This window comes from Equus asinus, chromosome 5 (assembly GCF_041296235.1).
Source record: "Equus asinus isolate D_3611 breed Donkey chromosome 5, EquAss-T2T_v2, whole genome shotgun sequence".
In the NCBI taxonomy this organism is placed as follows: domain Eukaryota; kingdom Metazoa; phylum Chordata; class Mammalia; order Perissodactyla; family Equidae; genus Equus; species Equus asinus.
The window spans coordinates 39872965-39894878 of NC_091794.1; the positions used below are offsets into that span (position 1 = coordinate 39872965).

Consider the following 21914-nt stretch of genomic DNA (forward strand, 5'->3'; position numbering starts at 1 on the left):
CTGCTTGTGCTCTCTGTATTTCTCTTTTCTTTTTTAGACACTAGGATTGTAAGCTCTGTAAGGTCAGGGGCCCTGATAGATTTAGTCATTACTGTATTCTCAGCATTTAGCACTGTGCTTAAATATTTGCTGAATGATGGAATTAATGGGATGTCTATTAATATCCTATCCGCAAGATGAGGATAAAGGATTGGTAAACACCGAGCCAGTTAGCATAAATAACATAAACCTTACCTTACAGGTCTTTTTAATTTTTATTTTTTTAATCTGTGAAGGTTCTATTAGAAGAGAATTTCCAAAAATGTGTTAAAAAATTATCCTTGAAGAACAAACATAGTTTTTTTTTTTTCTTTTTTTTGCAAAAAAGGTAGGGAAAGTCTATGAAAAAATAGTTTGGGATACTCTATATTACACAAAGTTCAAAAAGATCTTTACAATACGATTTCTCACAGTTCTTCAAATACATATTTTCATTGTGAATTTCCTAGAGAGGACTATAGCATGCCACATTTCTGAAAATTATTTGACCAGTTTACTCTTATACACGGCACAGCTTATGGGAATAGAATTCCATAAGGCATGTTTTGGGAAAAGCAGCATCTTAATTCAACTTTATTTCCTTGAATCCTTTTTCTTTTGGATTTAACTCGTAATTAATTTTTTCTGCTGTGAAAGATACCTCCAAGCACAACAATGTGATATAGTTTACACTACCCAATATTTTACACTTAAAAATAAAGATGGTAAATTTTATGTTATGTATTTTTACTGCAATTAAAAATACTCTCCAAATATTATTTTACTAAGTAATAGATGAATCAATATTTTACCTAAGGGGCACAACGATGTACCCAAATTTAATGATATTATCAAATAAAGGGCTTGATTTTGGTCCACAACATGGTACTCAATTGCATTTACCACTTAGGTACAGTATCTTCAGTAAGTATTTTGATTTTGAACATAGGGCCATGGATCTCTTACTGTATGCTTTCAGTAATATAGCTTAGGATGACTACACATAAAGACCCATGACTGTGTAGGACAGTTTACTGTAGTTTAGGAAAGTGAATTTTGGGAATAAAAGACAAGAGATTGGTTTACAGAACTGACATTGTCACTGACTCCGTGTGCCACCTTAAGTAAACTCTAGTTTCCTTATCTATAAGATGGGCTCTGTTACTGATTGTTTACTTTTTCCCTTCCAGTGTGGGATTCTCATCTTACCTGGAACTCTAATAGACACAGAAGATAAAAGGCAGAGATGCTGTGGTCTCAAGGAGGTAAGAGCTCACTTGGCCTCCCTCCTCACAGCCCTGAGTATCCCCAAAGAGCCTGAGAGTTCAAGGGAATACAGTTTGAAAACCATGAAGCTAGATAATCTTTAGGATTCTGTCCAAGTCTTACACCTCCCACCAGGAGTAAGACTGAGGCAGAAAAGAATTTTTGTGTCCATATCAAAGCCTGTAAACCTCTGTAATTTTACACAGACCCACACAACATTCAGCTATTACAGAATGTAGAACACTGCCATACTACATGTGGCAAGCATCTTTTGAATTTCAACATATATTTTAGATTAAAAAGAAAAAGAAGAAAAATATAACTAGAATGTACTCTTCCCTCAGTCAGTCACTTTATGGATACATTTCAAGGTAAAGATGGTGAATTAAAAATTGAATGAAAAAATTGTCACTGAAAAGTTGCCCATTTACATGGTTCTCTAAGACCCTCTCAGTTTTTAATGGGCAAGGTTTTGCTAAAAACAAAAAGTGTTAATTACATAAATATGCGTATTCTTTTCAAAGTATTACTCTATATCATGGTAAAAAAAAACAATGGAGAAATGAATGCAAAATTATTTCAACAGAAATACTGCTTCTTGAACAGCCTTTAAAATTATGACATGTTTACTTGGAAAATGCATTACTCATGAGAGGGTTATAAAAGCAATATTAACCTTCTTGCAATTTAATAGCAAAGTTAGACATGTAAAAATAAGTACCAGACGTGGTAACATAACTACTTTTGTCACGACTGTACATAGGATAAAACAGATATCTAAAGCTATGTTAAGATGTGGGTAAATAAAGAGTCCTTTAGAACACTCACAACACACATGCATCCCAACTAAAATCATGATGTGGATTATTCTAAAAATAGTGTTCTTGGGAGTGAAAAACCTTGTGCCTTCTTTTGCTTCTGTTATTTTGGGCACTGCTGCTTTTGCAGTTTTGTCCACGCTGTCAGACATTAAATTTGCCCTTAAATCTATCTATCTATCTATCTTTTGGGGGCAGGCATTTGTTACATTGACATGCTACAAACGCTTTTGTTGTATCTAATGTGTGACTAATGAGTGATTGTAATCTATAATCAAAGAGGATGTTTGCTTCTGCAAAAAAATATAATTTATCCCAAAATAGCTTCTGATAATAAGCCAAGAACTCCAAAGTAGTGGTTAAAAATGTATGATGAAATATAGATTACAAAATTGCGCTTACTGTCAAATGCATGTTTGATTTACAAAATGATTTTTCTGAAATTTATTTTGCTGCTGTAGTTTTATCATACAACTCATTACTTACCTAGTCATGTAATGTTGATGTTTAAAAGAGATTCATCTTTCAAATTATTTCATTGTTTTTATAACCCTAAAATATTTCATTAAAATCTCTCATGGAGTTTTTACTTATTTTAGAGAATGCTAGCTTGAGACATATTAAAAAAATAAAGGTCAAAAGTCATAAAGGATAATAGCTGATGGTTTTGATAATGCTAATTATATATTACTGAGAATAAAGGTAGAAAAGGAAATAGGAATACTAAAGAAAGATAAACATCCCAATGCTGGATTCAAAAAAAATAATGAAAAAACTCTTAAAATGTCTTTGTACTTCACTGTCATAATTCGAAGACATAATGAAGGCTGAATTAAAAATGTCAGTTTCTGTGAGTGTTGATAACTTGGTTCTTTGTTGGGCAAGTCAAAATGTGTCTGTTTGATAGGCAAAAATGACAGACTAAAAATGGGAGAAGTTGGATCTAAAAAAAGAAACACACACACATGCACGCACACACATGCACACACACACACACACACGACTTTAAAAAAAGGTCCATAATGTACTTGAAGGAGAAGACCTGTAGGGTAGGAGGCAATATCTTTAGGAAGTCATGGAGCAGCACTAAAAGGCAATGTCCACGGCCAATCAAAACGATTTCTGTGACTGCTGGGGCTCTTGCATCTCTGTCTTTACACTAGACTGGAAACCCTTTGTACTAATTACCAGACTGTACCAGATTTTCTGGTTCAGTTCAATCCTATAATTGACTGACAGTGATGGGCAAGGAAGGGGAAAAATTCAGGTTCACCACTGCAAGCAGAGGGTCAGAAATGGTTTCACAGAGAGCTGGTCACAGCCTGGCACTAAAAGCAGGGTTAAGCAAGCATCATCAGCACTTTCTTCTAATTCTCAGGTTAAAAAGGAAATTAGGAAGAAAAAAATCAGTCCATGGCGGCTCTCCTCTCACAGACCAATTCTTAGCACGCAACCGTTTTACACAAAATGAATGGAGAATAGCTTTAAGTGTAAATGGTAATTTCAGATGTCATTGATTTTTATTTTGCTGTTGGGAAGTAGATATAGGTTGGTCTCCAAAATTCGAATAGGGTCATTTTGCTAAGGTTAATCAATCTTTTGTTTTATTTACCGAAACTAGGAGAAGCAATGCTGCTATTTCATTCCTGGGGCTAAAAAATCATTAAAGTGTAAGGCATATTTAGAAAGCCTATGATAGGTTACATAATTGAAGTTAAGCATTTGAAAGCCCTCAGCATCATAATTCTCACATCTTTTGCTTTTTTATAACTCAGATTTTGGATTTACTGTGAATCCCTAGTAGTAAAATGGTTGTTCATAAATCCACACTTTTTAAAAGTTTGAGTAATAATTTACGTGAACTTAGAGTTAAACCCCACACACATTGAGCACCAGATTAAAAGACTTAGTCGGCTGACCACCATTTGTTATTTACTTAGAACTGTTCTCCACCCACTTTATTTCTAACCAAAAGAGCAACCCTAGCTTCAGCTATACCAAACATTAAAAACGCAGGTGCCAGAATCAGGGTCAAATTGAGAACTCAGGCCGCTTGGTAGGTAAGTGAGAATTATGTACTATCACGTTGAGGTCAATTGACTTGAAATGTAATCACAGGTTAAGCCCCTTTTCTTTCCAGGCTAAAGAGTAAGCAACACCTGTGCCAGCAGAAGCTCACATTGCAGTTGACATAGCAGCCAGCTCAATTTTTAGTTACAAGTCAATTACTTACTGGAATAGAAAGGGAACATTTCATTCATTCCATGGATGGCCACTTTTCCGGAGAAACCTGTCAGGCTGTCTTTCTCCAAAAGAAGAAAAGAGAAGAAAAAGTGAAAGTTAAAAATAAGTGATATGTTGCAAAGTTCTAGAGCTAGGCCAGCACACTATAGAAGAGAAGTTGTGCAAATAGCTTACCTTCCAAATACAGAGGTGTCTTGTGAATGAGGCCTATGCCAGCTGATAAGTCCTGGGACTTTCCTCATCAGAGAATCAAAACAGGTGAAGTGGTAATAGGTGATCTACACCTGAGAAGAGGGACCAGCTGACTGTATGAAAGGAGAGAGCAACTGAGTAAACTGTCTTCCCCCGGCCACAGTCAGCCCTTGTGCAAGGGGAGTTTCAAATGCACTGGCTATAGACTTTTGTGCAAAGCTGTGGTTCTTTTTTTTTTCCTTTTTTTCTTCTCTCTTTCTTTTCTTTTCTTTCTTTTTTTTTCTTAGTGAAGCTAGATTAGTTCATACAAAACTCAACAATACAGCACTGAAACCCATTGTTGATATTCAACATTTTTCACATAGCGGAACAGAATAGACAATACGGTATCTAGGAAACCATGGGCTGGATTACAAACTGATGATATCTCATCCTTCTGGGGGCCTGTAATCCTTTTTATTACCTACCACAGTAAAAAAAAAATCACTGTGTGTGGGGGGAACTCTCTCAGAATAAATCAATAACATTGCTATTCTTAGGAAAATAGGATAAATTAAAATGAAATCTTGCTTATAATACTAAATCCCAAAGTGCCATTTGCCTTTTATGCAAGTTAATGATTTTCAAACTTATCTTAACCTTTATGTGAGCTTCCATAGGTTTTAAAAATTAAATTATTTGCACATGTTTGCTTAATAACAGTACTCAAAATTAACTTGGACTTTCAATTTCTTATAATAAATACTTGGAAAGTTATTCATTTCAAAGCACTCAATATTGAGACTAAGTCATGAGGACAAAGTAGTTTTCATTAATTTGTTCTAAAATACGTGTGTTGGGTTATTAATAAGCTATATTTATTTCCTCCATTAAGAACACACTGAAATTCAAGGTTTTGGGGGCTTACTTACCTGATATCTAGTTTAATAATTTTTTTCTACTTTTTTAGCTGCAAGTCTTTTTAATTTTTCATTTTTTAAATGCATCTCCTTATTATGCATAACTACAAAGCCATTCTTTACAAGGACATTATGCCTATTAACCTTTTCGAAAATCTGGTCCAATCCTTTTTTAAAACGCAATCCAGTTCCCATACTTTTCTTGAGCCTCCAAATGGTCTAGGTAGCCACAGAAGTGATTGTTCCTACCAGTTTCTTTTCATCACTTCTGCAATTGACCAATTGACAACTGATTGATGGTTATCTTTTCACTTCAACAATGAAAGAAATTACCATCACTATAGCTATGTACAGTAAATGCCTCCAGAGTAAATTACATGATTCTAAAATTCTCCTTAGCTCACTTAGTAAAACATCAACACAAAAAAGTTTCTTTTTGCGCCTCCTTTCCTGTACCACAGATTTGGCCTTTTCTGTCAGCTGCAAAAAAAGAACTTGACAGCTTCTTTAAAAACAGGAATATAAAGGAACTTGAATAAAGGATGGCACTGGGCCTGTCTCAAGCAAGTGGCCATTCTTTGCACTTGGAAAAAAATTAGGCATGTGAGCACAGATAAGTCCTATAAGAATACTCTAAAGACTATTCCCAGTGACCTTGAGATTCTCTTTCCTTCCTTAACCATTCCTGAACATTAGAGCGACGACAGAGATTCTGAACGTGGAGTCACCAACTTATTTTGAGTAGGTGTTGTTTTTCATTGAAAAGAAAACATCCTTAAATTTTTTAACTCCCTTACTGTACTGCTCTTTCTAAAAGTACTCAAACAAGCACCATTATTCTAGTGTCACATTCATCTATTATGATATATTGATGGACAAGAGCTTTAAATTCTACCCGCAAATCTAAACTTACTGCAAATGTGTATTTTATTCTCACGTGAAAGACCTGAATCTTGTCAAGGAAGGGTATTCAAACATTTTTTCTATTCCTGTGCAATTAAAGTCATTTTTTCTGGGGAAGTAAATATGCTGCTATGAAAGATCGGACTGATTTACTCTCTTATTCCCAAAGCCCTCCTCCTTTTAAGATCACATTTTTAAAGTGAAAAACACACCCAAAGAGACAGGAAATAAGATTTCTCACTATTTTCCTTGATGTCTTAGGTCCATAAAATTTGTTCTGCTGAACGCCTCAAGATAAACTGAACCACAGTCTTGTCTAGAATGGCTGGGCACTGTTTGGAACTTTTTCTGCTCTATCAATATTAGGAAGTGATATAGCAATAAAGGAAAATGGATTCCATTTTCTTTCACTGCTGACTCCATCTAGGACATGTGCTAGTTTTCTGATATTTCTGGCCTCAATTATTTAACCAGACAATAAGATTTTATTAAAAGCTGACTATATGCCCTTTAGAGTGATAGGGTCTACAATGTACGAGAAATATGAGATGAGATCCTACCCAACAGAAATGGATAATTTATTTGGGGAAATAAGATATACAGTAAGAAATAGCTGCTGAACGAAAAATAATGTACATATTATATAGATTCATATGTATGATAGCACTATATATTTGTTACATGATACTTGGCATACAGCTGGCACTGAATAAATTTTGTTGACTTAAAAAATGATTTGTCATCTTCCATGTTACCATTGCTATATTTGTCAGTGGCATTATTATTCAAATATCCCAGAGGATATTCATGAAATGTCACTTTTATGTCTTTACAGTTGCTCTCCAAAGACACGATAGCCCAGACCTACAACAGGGCACATCTGTGTTAATGAAATTGCTTTCAAGATGACCTGATCTGCCCACAACATCACTGCTGGAATAACCTTTCTCCAACTCTGCTTTCACCATGGCACATCGACCTTGATTTTAGACCCTATAATGCCTCATTTTTTTGTTTATTGCATAAAGTCCTTGGAACTTCCAAGTCCAGGGAACTTCCTTGCTTAGTTCCCAGGGCTCTGCAAACTCTAGTTCCAAGGTAGCACTTCTCTGACCTCGCTTCCTACCAACCAGCTTACTATTTATTAGTAGTATATCTTACTATTATACACATGCCTATATGCATGCCAAGCTGTTCCACCTTTTATCGTCATCTTCTGTGTTCAAGGTCCAAATAAACCATAGTCTACTTTGAAACTTTCCCTACAGTAGTAGCTCATGTAGATCTTTCTATTCCCTAGTGTCTTTTCATTTATTGTCAACTTTGATGCACATTTAGCCCAGTTCACATGTCATCCCCTTTATGAAGATTTTCTTATCAATTCAGATTAAATGAATGTCTTCTTCCACTATGCTCCATAGCTCTGGGCACATATCTTTATTATAATACACATTATGTTGGATGTATTTGCCTACTATTTTCTCCAAGGAGAATTTAAGCCCCATAAGGAAAGAAACTGTATCATACATATATGTTAAAGTAAAGTTATTGGCATACAGATGCTCATAAATGGTTATTCAATAAAGACATAGTCCTTGTTCCAAAGGAACTCTCAATTCAGGGAGGAGTTTATATTCGTTGTGAGATTAAGATGAAAGATGAATAGCTAAATAAAAAGGATTGGCAGTTGGAAAGATCAGCAGTTCCTTTAAAAAGAAAATTGATTTTTTAAAGTATTTAAATGTTTGTGTAATGAAGACCATCTCAAAGCCAACCGCTTAGAACATGGAAATCTCCCATAGAAACATTTTTAGACCAACCCACAAAATGCCTATTTGGCCCATAATTTAGCCAAGTTGGGTAACACAGCCATTCATTGAACATTTGCTAGTTTGAAACACTGTAATAAGTACTTTACATAAATTTTCAATTAGCTCTCAAGATTACCTTATGAAGTAAGTATTACGATTGCCATTTTACAGATAGGAAACTTGGATATAGAGAGGTGAACTGAATTGCCCAAGGTTACCTGGCCAGTAAATGGCAGAGCTAGGATTAGAACCCAGTTGTGGTCTTGCTCTAAGACTGCTACACTTTACATTGCTCAAAACTGACTCCCATGGTGCAAATTGTATCATTCCTCAGTTAATGATTCTGAGCAGTCTGTATACAATAAATACGAGGGAGGAAAAGAAAAAGAAAGAGAGTTTTCTATCCATTTGTTTATAACACAACCAGTCTGGGATATGTTAAAATTATTCTTTTCTTTCTTCATTCATATCCTACTGACCCAGATGGCTTCCTCAATCTTTCAGGTTCCCAGTGTTACTGTTTTTAAACTTCTCTAAGTATCGTGGATCGATACTTAGCTCTTCAAAGTTCTTCACACTCCACTCCCTGCCCATTCGACATGGCTATTACTTAAAAACGTGTGGGAGTGTAAAACCAACCTAGTCAAAGTGATTCTTGCTAACACGTGAATGACGGATAGATGCTGGATTCTTCTTTCATACAAGCACTTCACAAAAAATGCTCAGTAACCTAAGTGAGTATGTAAGGATTAAAATTTCAGGCCTTGAAGCTATGTAAGTAAAGCAGATATTTTCCACAGAAACCTTAATGTATGAGCAGAAGGGATTTTGAGACACATGTGACGGTGCCGTGTGTGAGCTGTAAGAGACTGTGCAGGCAGGCCAGCGGTGCCTGAGAATGAGCTTCTTTAATGATTTTTAATTTGGGAGGAACAATCATCAATCATTTTGAGAGTATGTTGAAGGCTATGGGCTACCTCCCCAGTTACATATGATCTTTTTGCGTATTACTTCATGAAATTTACAGACCTTTGAGGAAACCATGAGGTTGGAGGTTAAAAAACTCTGCCCAAAGCTGCTTCTTTGTGTGTCTGTGTATGTGGGGGGTTCTTTCTCTTTACTTCTAAGCAGATGGATCTTAAACATGATTTCAGGTTAGAAATTAACTAGGGAGGCCACCATCAGACACTCTGATGTAAAAGGTCTGTAGTGGGTCCCAAGTGGCAGTACTCCAAAAAAAAGCTATCCTAGTGATTCTGGGATGTGGTACTGATGTGCAGCTAAGTTTGAGAACCATTGTTCTAAGCCAGTGGTTCTCAAAGCATTGCCCTGGACCAGCAGCATCGGCATCACTTGGAAACTTATTAGAAATACAAATTCTTAGACCCACCCCACACTTACCAAACCAGAAAACTCTGGAGGTGGACTCAAGAAATCGGTTTGGTTTTGTTTTTTTAAAGATTGGCACTTGAGCTAACAACTGTTGCCAATCTTCTTCTTTTATTTCTCTCTGCTTTTTCTCCCCAAATCCCCCCCGTATATAGTTGTATATTTTAGTTGTGGGTCCTTCTGGTTGTGGCACGTGGGATGCCACCTCAACACGGCCTGACAAGCTGTGCCATGTCCACGTCCAGGATCCGAACCAGCGAAACCCTGGGCCGCTGAAGCGGAGCGTGTGAACTTAATCACTTGGCCATGGGGCCGGCCCCATCAAGAAACCAGTTTTAACAAGCCCTCCGGTAAATTCTGATGCATGTTAAAGTTTGAGAACTGCTGTTTTTCTAAGTTGTTGAACTTCTAACTCCTGAACTTCTAAGCTGTTCGCAACCTTCAGACCTTCAAGTAATGACTCCGTGCAGTGGCCTCATACCTGCTTGGCTCTCAAGGCCAGTAGGAGCCACTTGTGAATGAGGGGTTGCTTTAATCCATGCATAGCTTGAGAAGGATGAGAGCACAGAAGCAATCACCCTGTCAGGACAAGAGATACAGACTTGAGAAACATTGTAACTGAAATGGCAGTTTAAACCAGCGGAGTAGAGGAATTACCTGAAAGTATGTAGCATATACAGTGAGAAAATTACCACAAGGGCAGCAACTCAGAGAATACCCACAGTTTTGAGTTAAGAAGGGGAAGAAACATTGGCAAAGGAGAAAGACAACTGGCAGAGAGACAGGAAGGGAATCTGGACAATGCAGTGGCTTAGAAACTCAAAGATAGGCTGATCAATCAGCAATTTCAAATGATGCCTGACATTGCTTGGGTTGATCTTAGAAAAGGACAAAGGAGTTGGCTAGAAAGAAGTTATTGATAACCTTTGATTGAGGAATTTTATATTGGGTTGGAGGAAAAGAGAGACTGTAGAGATTCAGAAGAGAATGGGAGGAGAGGAATGAGATGCAGTGGCTATAAACAACATCTTTGAAGACTTTGGGAAAGAAGGAAAAGGGTATGATTGGGAGCAGCAGCTCAAGGAAGCCACATAAAAACAGGAAAAGTATACATATTTTAAAAACGAAAGGAAGACTGTATTTTTACAACAGGAGGGGAAAAGGAGATATCGTAACAAAGTCAGGTGTATGTATAAAAGAAGTAAAAGGACTCAGTTGCCTTTAGGAGTGGAAAAAGAAAGGAAAGATGGAAGGATTCATGGGGGAGAACAGTTTATGAAAGTAAAGATGATGGGGTATGAAATAGGTCATGCCTGATGGCATCAAACTTCTTTCTGAAGTAGGAGTAAAATAATTTACTAAGGCTTTAATTTTTTTTTTTCTTTTTTTGGATAAGGGATGGCAGAAGGTAGAGGTGCACAGGGATTTAGAAGAGGAAAAAACTAGAATGAGAAAATATGCATTTCTGTATGACTTAGCACTGGCTACCTCTTCGTACTTCCAAGTTTCTATTTTGCATAATTCTATAATGTTAACTCTCTCCTGCTTGACTTAGTTTTCCTGATTTTTCAGTGCCTCTTTTTCTACGTGCTCCATAGCAGGTCATGGTCCCCAGAGTTTGCCCTGAACCCTCTTCTCTTTTCAGTCGTCACTTTCTCCTCGGACATCGCTCCCATGGCTTTATCAATTTGGTTACCAAATTCAAAGCCAGCCCTAATCTTTCTCTTGAGTTCTAAATTCATATTTAACTGTCCACTGGACATTTAGTACCTCAGCTTTACTACGTTTAAAATCAAATTCTTTCTCTGCTTCACTGTGAACCAATGCAAGCATGCTCCTCTGTCTTCAGCATGCTTCCCCATTAATTACTGTGGTCTCCAAAGCAAGAAGTCATCAATGACCTCTTCTCATTCATCAATTCTGATAACTAATAATTGTTCGATTTTATTAATTGTACTTTTAAAATATTGCATCTTTTAAAATTCAGATTTCAAAGTTTCATCCTCCATTGTCTCTCACAATAACTTTCTACCAGATCTTTTGGCTTTTAATTTGTCCCATCCTCCATTTCACAGAGATGTCATTCTCAAATGCCGGTCTGTCTATGTCTCTCATATTTCATGACTATCCATTTCCTATAGCTATGGTTTTCGAACTGTGTTCTGGAATCAGTTTCCCTAGAGTGCTTTCAAAGACTCCAAAATCAAACTATAAATATGATACTGAAAATGCATTTATATCATACAACAAAGTCTATTATGGAGTCATACATGATAGAGATGCACATGCCAGTGGAGAAAAGTGTACTAATAAATAGACTGTTAGAGAAAGACAGTTGACAGCCTTGTCTTATAACACATCCAGAGAAAGTTCCAAAAATATGCATCTATGATGCTTAGGAATACGCGTGAAGGCTGATACCTCAAGAAAACTTCCCAAACCAACTGGGCCGAAGTATAAATACTACCAATTCTTCTATTTTGCATGCAATAAGAGAGATGTATTACTAATAAAAAACATAATACAAACATAGGAGAAAGTACTTAGATCAGCTTTGAAACATCAGGTCTGGTGGGAAGAATGTGGAAAGATGTATTTGTACTCCTGGCATAAAAGCAGTGGTAGGGAAAATAGCAGGCACAGAGATTTTGTATCAAAGCTATCACTGAAAATACGTTTGAGGAGTTATCTAATTTGCATAGAGAAGCATTAACCCTTAATAAAATGTTTTCTTTTCAAAGCAGTTTTAGTTTATTCTACACAGATCACCAATTTTACTAAAGCATAGCTTTTAAATAAAAGACTGCTCAGACTTATTTTTTATGCACTTATATTTTTAAACATTTATTAACTGCCTAGTAGGCGCACTGGGTAATATAGTGTGAATTTCATAATTTACTTTTTTGTAACTGAAATTTGCCATTCCTCTCCCAAAAAGTGTTGGTGTGACTATTCCAAATGAACAATAATCCACACTTAGATAAATCTTTCTCAACTGTACAATAATTGTGTCAGCTTTCATATCTTTCTGATAACTGTTTATCAGCTGAAAAGCCAAATTTGGTAATGCTTACCACGACAGATGAAGGGCAAGTGATGAAAAAGAAACAAAGTTAAGACTCAATGTATATAAAACAAAGTAAGTGGGAATCTTTAAAAGTTAAATATTTGACCGCATTATATTTTATCAGTTTCAGTATCTATTACAACATCTCCCTGCCCCCACCCATCTTCTAGTCTTCCTTTTACTTTAAGTTGTGTACTTCTATATGCTTAAGGTCACACCCATGTCACTGTGCTCGGGCTGTGTGTGTGTGTGTTTTCCAAGAAAAGTGATTAAAAGTCTGAGTTCTAGAATTAGACCTAGGTTTGATTAACAACTCTGCCACTTACTAACTTTATAACTCCAAGATTAAACTCTTGGTGACTTAGTTTTCTCATGCATAGAAGAGAATCATACTAATAGTGGTAGCTGCCTCATTTAATCGTTAGGGGAAATAAATAACAGAATGTATCTGAAACACTTAGCCTGACATACAATAAACTAAATTTCAATTAGTTGTTGTTATTACTGTTGTTACGTTGTTATTCTTTACCTACTCCTATTCAAGAGTCAGTTCAAATAACCTCCTCCCTTCTTGAAGTGGCCATAGCTGGGATGGAATGTGGATTAGACCTTGAAGGGGAGACATGGTCCAGACTGCTGCGCCACGAAGGGAGAGAAAGCAGGTGGCGAAGAGAACAGGTCCTGCCACATGCATTCTGTACAGCTTTAGGCAGGTGACTTAATCCCTTTTAATCTGACTTCATTATCTATAAAATGAGGTTAATAATTACAAATTTCTGCCAAGTTGTTTCGGGAAAAAAATAAGGTAGCCTATGGGAAAGCTCCTAACCCAGTGCCTGGCACTTAGTAGCAGCACCAGTTTCCTCTCCTACTGTCAGCCAGACCATCCGCTTCTTCTTTTCCCTTCCTCGCTCTGCTTGAACCCTAGTTGGGGCCCTTTCCTTAGGCTGCACCCACATTTAATCTCCATACACAGCCGCCAGGGACTCCCTGTAACTGAATCGCTTTCTCCTCATCAGAGTGGACACCTCTACTGAAAACAAACTCTGTGTCTCCGTAGAATAGGAAAGAAACTGGCAACATTGTCATCATCATCATCATTTTTTGAAGCATCTCTTTAAAATGTCCTGTAGACTCGCTGAAAAGGCATCTTCTTTTTACTCACCTTATTGTTTTCATTATTTTTGCCCTCGAGCAAGCATATTCAACAATTAAAACAAGTTGGATTCAAGCTTTTTCAATGTTTTGATTAAGATTTTATGTTCAGTAGTCAGTGGTATGTAATTTTGGAAGTGTGATGCCAATTTTAATTAATTTTCATAGGTTTGCTAATTAAAACAATTAAGAGGTAGAGCTTACCCATTGGAAAAATAATTGGAGGATCTCTTGAGTGTTATCCTTGAGGTTTCACATAAGCACAAAATGGTGTAAATTTGTTTTAAAAATAGCTATAAATCTGAAAGAAGTAATTATAATATCAAACCAAAGTTGTGTCTGCATTTATTTTTCTTAAAAATAGGAGATAAAATTTTCTTTGAGCTTCTGGAAGCTGCTTCTGCCTGCCTTTTACTCATGATGGTGGTAATAATTAGGAATAACAGCAGACTATTTTTTCAATAACAGCATGATATGTAACGTTTAAACTTTGGAGATAAATGTCGACAAGACACAGTATTGAGAGACGAGAAAATGAGGAAAGAAACATTGAGAAAGCTGAGGGAACGGTAGGAGAAATATCTAATGTTAATTAAACCACTCTACTGCCAACAGGAGGCAGTCCTTGAAATAAATGAGTTTCCAACTTCTTTGAAGTCACAGACCTTTAGAGTCAAAACATATTTCCTAGACACTTAACACAAGACATAATCCTTGACAGTAGTAGGATATTATAGGAGTGAATATGCACAGAAGAAGGAACAAGATACAGGATACTCAAGCAGTTTAGATTGTGGTTAAATGCAAGAACTCTGGAGTCACACTGTCTAGGTTTTAATCCTTGCTCCACCTCTAAAATAGTGATATAGAGCCTATCCCAAAGGGTTGTGGTAAGGATTAAATGAGGTAATATATGTAAATGACTTAGAACAATGCTCTATCCAAAATAAAAGTTAGTTATTTTTATAATTATCCTCACTCACATTTGAAATAGGAAAAACTTAGTAATCGCCCCAAGACACTCCAAGTCAATCTCCACTGGTGTAGTTTACCCAAATGATGTTGTATACAATCTTGCAGAGGCCCAGAGTTTTGGGGAACAAGGATTCAAAACCTCAGTCTATTTACCAGGAGTCTTAAAAATGTTAATACCCTTTGATTCCATTATTTCCCTTTAAGGAACCTAGCCTAAGGAAATGATAAAAATATAAACAATCATATATAAAGATATTCACCACAGCATTTTTTAAAAATAAAAATTTGGAAAATCTAAATGTCTAAAAATAAGGGAATAAATAAGAAATTATTTAAGTAGATGATGGTATATTTATAAGATGGAATATAAACAACCATTAAAAATATTGGCCTCTGGTTATCTTTCATAATGAATGTTAATTACATGCAAAAATGCTGATGGTATAATGGTAAGTGAAATCAGCAAAATATATAACTGTATTCATATTATGATCTTGACTATCTAAAGATATGTCTAGAACATACCTTTGAAAAATGCACTAATAAATTAACATTATTTCAGAGGGTTAGAAAATGGATCAGCAAAGTTTTTCCGTAAAGGGCCATGTAGGAAACATTTTAGGTTTTGCAGGCTGTATAGTTTGTCACAACTACTCTGCTGTTGTGGAGTGGAAAGCAGTCATTGATAATAACAAACAAATGGGTCTGGCTGTGTTCCAATTGTTTACAAAAAACAGGTCATTGGCCTGCTGGTCATCATTTGGCAACCTCTGGGTTAGATTTATAGATATATTTATTGCCTTGTTAAAATATTTTTCTCTACATTCTAAATTTTCTACACTGAGAAAGGCACAAATTACTTTCATAATCTAAAACAACAAGTGCTATAAAAAGTAAAATAACTTTTGCTATGAAGAATAGGAAACACCATAGATAGTTAGAAGTGGCTATAGTAGACTTCTCTAATTTAAAAATGCATATTAGGTCACGTCAAAAATGACATGTTCAAAAATAAAAGCCTCCAATGCTTCCATATCACACTTAGAATGATGTCTGAAATATTTTACCTAGCCTGCAAGGCCTAAAAGATCTGGCCTCTGGCTATATCTCAGAATTCGTTTCCTACCACTCTCTCTTGATCACCTGCTCCAGCCATGCTTGCGTTGGCCTGGGGCATTGGGGTTGAGCATTTAATACAGACTTTCATAAACAGATAGTAGTACCACGAGCTTCCTCATCTTCTCAGACAATCCAAGGGCCCCGGAAATAACTTTAAGAAATTTACTCAATCTTCTAAATTCTTAAAAAAAATCTAGGTATTTGTATTTTGTACATAAAATATCCTAGTATTTGATTCAGTTTTCTGTATTTTTCATCCAGTTATTTGTATTAAAAAAATACAGCCTATGGCAACAGAAAAAGATCCAGACTCTTACAGATAGATGATTCTTTTTTTTTTAAGGTATCCTTTCTTTATTATTATTTTTTTTTGTGGTTGAGGTAACATTGGTTTATAATATTATATAATTTCAGGTGTAATATTATATAATTTCAGGTGTACATCATTACATTTCGATTTCTGGGTAGGCTACATTACAGTCACCACTCAAAGACTAATTACCACCTATCACCATAAACATGTGCCCTGTCACCCTTTGCCCTCCTCCCTCCCCCCTGCCCTCTAGTAACCATCAACCTAATCTCTGAATCTATGTGCTTGTTTGTTGTTGTTGTTTTTATCTTCTACTTATGAGTGAGATCATACAGTATCTTACTTTCTCCAGCTGGCTTATTTTACTTGGCATAAGGCCCTCAAGGTCCATCCGTGTTTTCAAAAACGGCAAGACTTCATCTTTTTTTAATAACTGAGTAGTATTCCATTGCATATATCTACTATATCTTCTTTATCCATTCATATATTGGTAGGCACTTAGGTTGTTTCCAAGTCTTGGCTATTGTGAATAATGCTACAATGAACATAGGGGACTGAAATCATAAATTTCTAGAAGAAAATATAGGCAGTACTCTCTTTGACATTAGTCTTAGTAGCATCTTTTTGAATACCATGTCTCACCAGGCAAGGGAAACAGGAAAAATAAACAAATGGGACTACATCAAACTAAAAAGCTTCTGTACAGCAAAGGAAGCCATCAACAAAATGAAAAGACAACCTAACAAGTGGGAGAATAATTGCAAACCATATATCTGATAAAGGGTTAATATCCAAAATATATAAATAAGTCATACAACTCAACAATAAAGAAATAAACAACCCAATCAAAAATTAGGCAAAGGATCTGAACAGACATTTTTCCAAAGAAGATACACATACGGACAACAGGCACATGAAAAGATGTTCAACATCACTAATAATTAGGGAAATGCAAATCAAAACTGCAATGAGATATCACCTCACACCTGTCACAATGGCTTTATTCAACAAGAGAATTAACAAGTGTTGGAGAGGGTGTGGAGAGAAGGGAGCCCTTGTACACTGCTGGTGGGAGTGCAAACTGGTGCGGCCACTATGGAAAACAGTATGGAGATTACTCAAAAAATTAAAACTAGAACTACCATACAATTCAGCCATTCCATTGCTGGGTATTTTATCCAAAGAACACGAAAACACTAATGTGTAAAGGAGACTCTTGATTGAGCAAGAGTCTGAACAAGTATAAGGAACACAAAAACACCAAATAACCTCAGATTTTATTTTTGAATTTAGAAAACTAAAATTTTATAGAAAGCCACAGATAATTTATTTTCCTTTTCCCCTTCCCTTTTGTGTATCCATGTTACCTACCCTTGATCTTGGGCACATCAATACACAATGTACTGATCAATATATTTATCAAACTTTTTAAGATTTTTGCCAAGCTGGTATAAAAGGAATGTTTTTATGGTTTTAATTTGCATTTCTTTTATTACGAGAGAGTTTAAGCACATTTTTATATGTTTAAAAGCCATTTATGTTTCCTAGTCTGTGACCTGTATTCATAACCTTTGGTTTTCCACCATCTTTTAGTCGTCTGTTTCTTAGTATGCTGTAGGAACTTTTAATATGTTATGGAAATTAGCTTTTGTCTGTCATGTGTGTTGCAAATAACTTTTCCATTTTGTCTTTTGATTTTATTTATATATTATTTACTTACTTACCTGCCTATACAGAAATTTTAAAACTCTTTACTGTCAAATTGATAGGTTTTTGTTGAAGTCTGAAATTTATGTCCTGCTTTGAAAGATCTTCCCTACTCCAAGATTGTAAAACAAAATTAATTTGTTCCCCTTAGATCGTTGTTCCATCTGGGATTTATTTTACAGTATGGAGTGATGGAGGGAAAAGTGCATACTGTATTCCTCTGCTAATTTAGTCAGGCAGGACTCTCTGATTGCAGAAGGATACAACTTGGTTTCTTTAAGCCATCAGGTACTTAACACTCAAAACACTGCAGAACCATCCAACAAAATAACTCCCGTATCAAACAATGTTAACACGTGGCAACACATTTTCAATCCTTTGGATCAGCATTTCCTGAACTTCAGTCATTTGAACGCTAGCTACCTCGAAAACTTTTGACATTTTCACATTAACTCCTATAATATTATCTACTTAATGCTTTTATTTTAATTGCCTCTTTTTATTTAAGCAATTTTAACTAAAAAGGTGACTTTACATCATACTTTAATATTCTAATTACATTTCTGAAAGCATACTAAAATAAATAAATATTAAAATAAAATTTCACCTATACACCACTAATATCTCATTTATCACCTTGAAAAAAGTGATCTACTCAGAGCTAAATACATAGAAGCATGGAGCTGTGTAAAACCAAATATTGGGATGACTGACAGAAATGTTGAGTTTTCATATTTGAAGTGTTGGTGATACTCTTTTTTTCCTGTGTTGTTACCTCACAGAATCTAGTGAAAATTTAATTTACTTACTTATGTTACATTATTTGGTGTTTTAATACATGACAACAAAACCTGAATTTTAACTGGTCTGGTAAACACTCCATACACATACTCTTTTTTACTAAAACAAAAATAAGTAGAAAAGCTCATCCTGTCTCTATGGATGAGGCAGTCTCTACAACTCTAAAGAAACAAGTTCCACTGTTCAAAACAAGTCTCACTCTTTGCAGATTAAAACACCTGCCACTATATAAAAAATAATGAAACAGGATGGCCCAAGAGGAGTTGTAAAGAATATTCCGTTTTGCCGAGTTTTTGTAAATAGATAGCTTCAACATTAATCCCAGGTAGTACACAATACAAATCCAGGTAGTACAGTTCCTTTGAGAATAATGATAATCCTACTTGGGTCTAACTGGCTCCCTAGACATACAGAATAAAATGTCTGCTGAGGATAGATTCTTTTGACTGTATATTTACATTGTATATTACTCCTCATAACTAAAAGTGGATGATGATTTTACAACCACATATTTGGACAACAGGATTTAGTGAGATCATCTGAAGCAATGTACTGTGTAGACTCCTGGAGAAGAAGGCAGCTGAAGAAGAAATACAGGAAAGGATGTTAGTTTCCATTTGGACTATATGCACAGCCACTAAGTGAAAAGGGAACATGCTGTGTTGGTCTGTGTTGGTCTATAGTTAAAAAAAAAGGTCTGTGTTGAAGTGGTAACTAGTGATGTAAAACCTCTTGGACATCTAGCAGTCTGTATTCAGGACGCAATGCTATTTCTAGTCACTGCTTCATCAATATGAAAACAATGATAGCTAGTATTTAGCAAGTGCTATGCTTACCATGTACCAGGTGTTTTAGAAATACCATCTTATTTAATCCTCATCATATTATTTCCCTCATAGTAGAGATGAGAAAGTAGAGTCTCTGAGAAGTAAAGTAATTTTGCCCAAGTCACTCAATTAGAAAGCAGAAGAGCTGCGATGAAACTCAGGCCCTTACAAAATCAAGCTTTTCCCATGAAATCATGATGCTTCCCCAATCAGTCCAGCACCTTCCACCTCCTGAGGATAGGCCTTCTTCTTCTGTCTTGGAGGGGGAACCCAAGCAGAATAAAGCACCTGCCACCTCACACACAGCCTCTCCCAGGAGACAGGGAGAAGAGCAGCTCAGAGAGTTGAGTCTGGCTTCCACTTAAGAAGGATGATGATGACAAATGGAGTGATTGTTCAAAACACTGCAGGAGCTGCACAAAGCCAATTTCTCAAGACAAAAAGTTTTAGACTTTTGCAATAACTAGTCTGTCATTCAGGCCACAAGTATTTATTCAGCATCCATGGGGGTGTAGAGCTCTGTATTAGCTTCCTGCACCCCTTCATCCACTCCCTGATTTGGTTCAAATAATTCATGCAGTTTGGGTTGAAAAGAAAGAACATTTGTAGGACTCCATTTCACAAATCCCCCTGCTGGAAATTGACTGGCAGCTCACTGTATTTCTTCTAGCACATTTCACATCCCCAGGGTGTGCAAAACACTTGACTAATGTAAAATATGAGAATATCAAATGAAATGTTTACAGGGATTTTTCTACCACTGCTACTTAGGAACCCTTTCTCTGTAGAAATGTTGCCAAGATTCTCAAAAATTAAACAGAAATATCCTTCTAATTAGAGCCAGCAAATAAAAAACTTGTGTTAGCATTTCCTATAAGGTCATGATGTCATATTCTAAAGGTGATTCTCAGATAATTTGGGGAAATATATTATTAGGTACTATAAAAGTGTAGCCAGTCAAAAGTAGTTGCCTAAAATAAACATAATATTGTTTCATATACAGAGAATAGGCTTGAGTGACAGCTCTAAGTTCTAGACTCTGATCCTCGCTTCTTAGCTGACTAATCCTACCAAATGAAGGAGTCTGTGAGAAACAATGTCCTCGTCTGTAAAATTAGGATACCATCTATCTCAGGGAGCAGTAATGGGGATTAAATGAAATAGTGACTACAAATAAAGCACCTTGCAAGCTTTCTGGCCCTTAGAATGTATTCAACAAATGTTAGTTCCTTTCCCCTTCTGCACCCCAAATAGTTTCAAAATATTGATTACTTACCATTTACTTGATTTCTAATCAACAAATAAAAGCTACAGGGAAAAACATAACCTCAAAGAGATCAAGATCAAGGTGGTCAGATATTTCTTTTAGCAAAGTACTCAGCATTATAGGTACTTTTGGTCTAGGGTTGAAGTTTCTTTGCAGAACACATTAGGATGCCATGTGATCTAGTCTACAGAAAAATACAGGGCCTTTCAATAGCGGCTCCATTTCATAATTTTTATGAGTATTATCACCAGAGTGACTTTTGGGTATATACTAATTCTCATTTTGTTAATTTATTTTTGATATTCCTAGAGGTATCCCAAATGTTTTGTGAATTTACTTTTTAAAAGCTACTGTAAGATAAGGTATGATGTATAACTTAATCATGGGATAATAATAATGAAACAATAATTATAAATAACGTTAGCTAAAATATAGCAGCTATCACAGCCACACATCTGATGTGTGCATTTTAGCTGTTTTACCCCATTTAATCCACTCAACAATTCAAAGAGAAGGGCACTATTATTCTCCTGTTTTACAGATGAGGGAAACAGGCACAGCGAGGTGAAGTGGTGTGCCCAAGATCTGGAGGAGATGCGAAAAGTAGGAGACACAAAGCAGGGGGAAGGAAGATAAAGCTTCTGTGGCTCTTTACAAAATTTTAGCTTTCTAAACTCAAAAATAAAATCGGAGTCTATCTGGTGTTTTTGTAGGTTCCTTGAATTTGTTCAGGCTGTCGCTCCGTCAAGAATCTGTAACAAGCTGGATTTGTTTCCTGTTGCCACAGGTTGTGTTTTTCTAAAAATAATTATCTGGATGAAAACTACAGAAAACTAAGTCAAATCCTGGATAGAGTTTTTGTACTCAATACGAACACCTACATTTTTCAAGAAGTATTCCAAGGACTGAATAATTTTTTAAAAGTTATTTCCAAGATCCTTGGATTTATAGGCAGAGTCTTAGTGTGAGAAGCTAGCAATTCCACTATCTGTTATGACGTATGTGGTTCTGGGATAGTGGGCTATAAAGGTGAATAAGACATCATTCTGCCTGGAATGAATGAGGTACTTGTATTGGCAATATTAACTGTTTGATTTCCTGAAATATTCTGCTAGATAATATGGTTATATCTGTACTATCTGG

General features: G+C 35.9%; 2 long non-coding RNA genes across 3 annotated transcripts in view; one reads left to right on the forward strand and one right to left on the reverse strand.

The window, feature by feature from the left end:
* The window catches only part of LOC139045255 (uncharacterized), a 34649-nt gene extending 26618 nt beyond the window's left edge, over positions 1-8031 (forward strand). Inside the window, exons 4-5 of the long non-coding RNA XR_011503273.1 lie at positions 1209-1283; positions 7176-8031. This is a non-coding gene — a long non-coding RNA (uncharacterized lncRNA). The remainder of the gene's footprint in view (positions 1-1208; positions 1284-7175) is intronic.
* The window catches only part of LOC106829323 (uncharacterized), a 561255-nt gene that overhangs the window by 33844 nt on the left and 505497 nt on the right, over positions 1-21914 (reverse strand). For both annotated transcript variants that reach the window (XR_011503271.1, XR_011503272.1), the window contains exons 7-8: positions 4521-4651; positions 4336-4404 (exon numbers count right to left, since the gene is read on the reverse strand). This is a non-coding gene — a long non-coding RNA (uncharacterized lncRNA). The remainder of the gene's footprint in view (positions 1-4335; positions 4405-4520; positions 4652-21914) is intronic.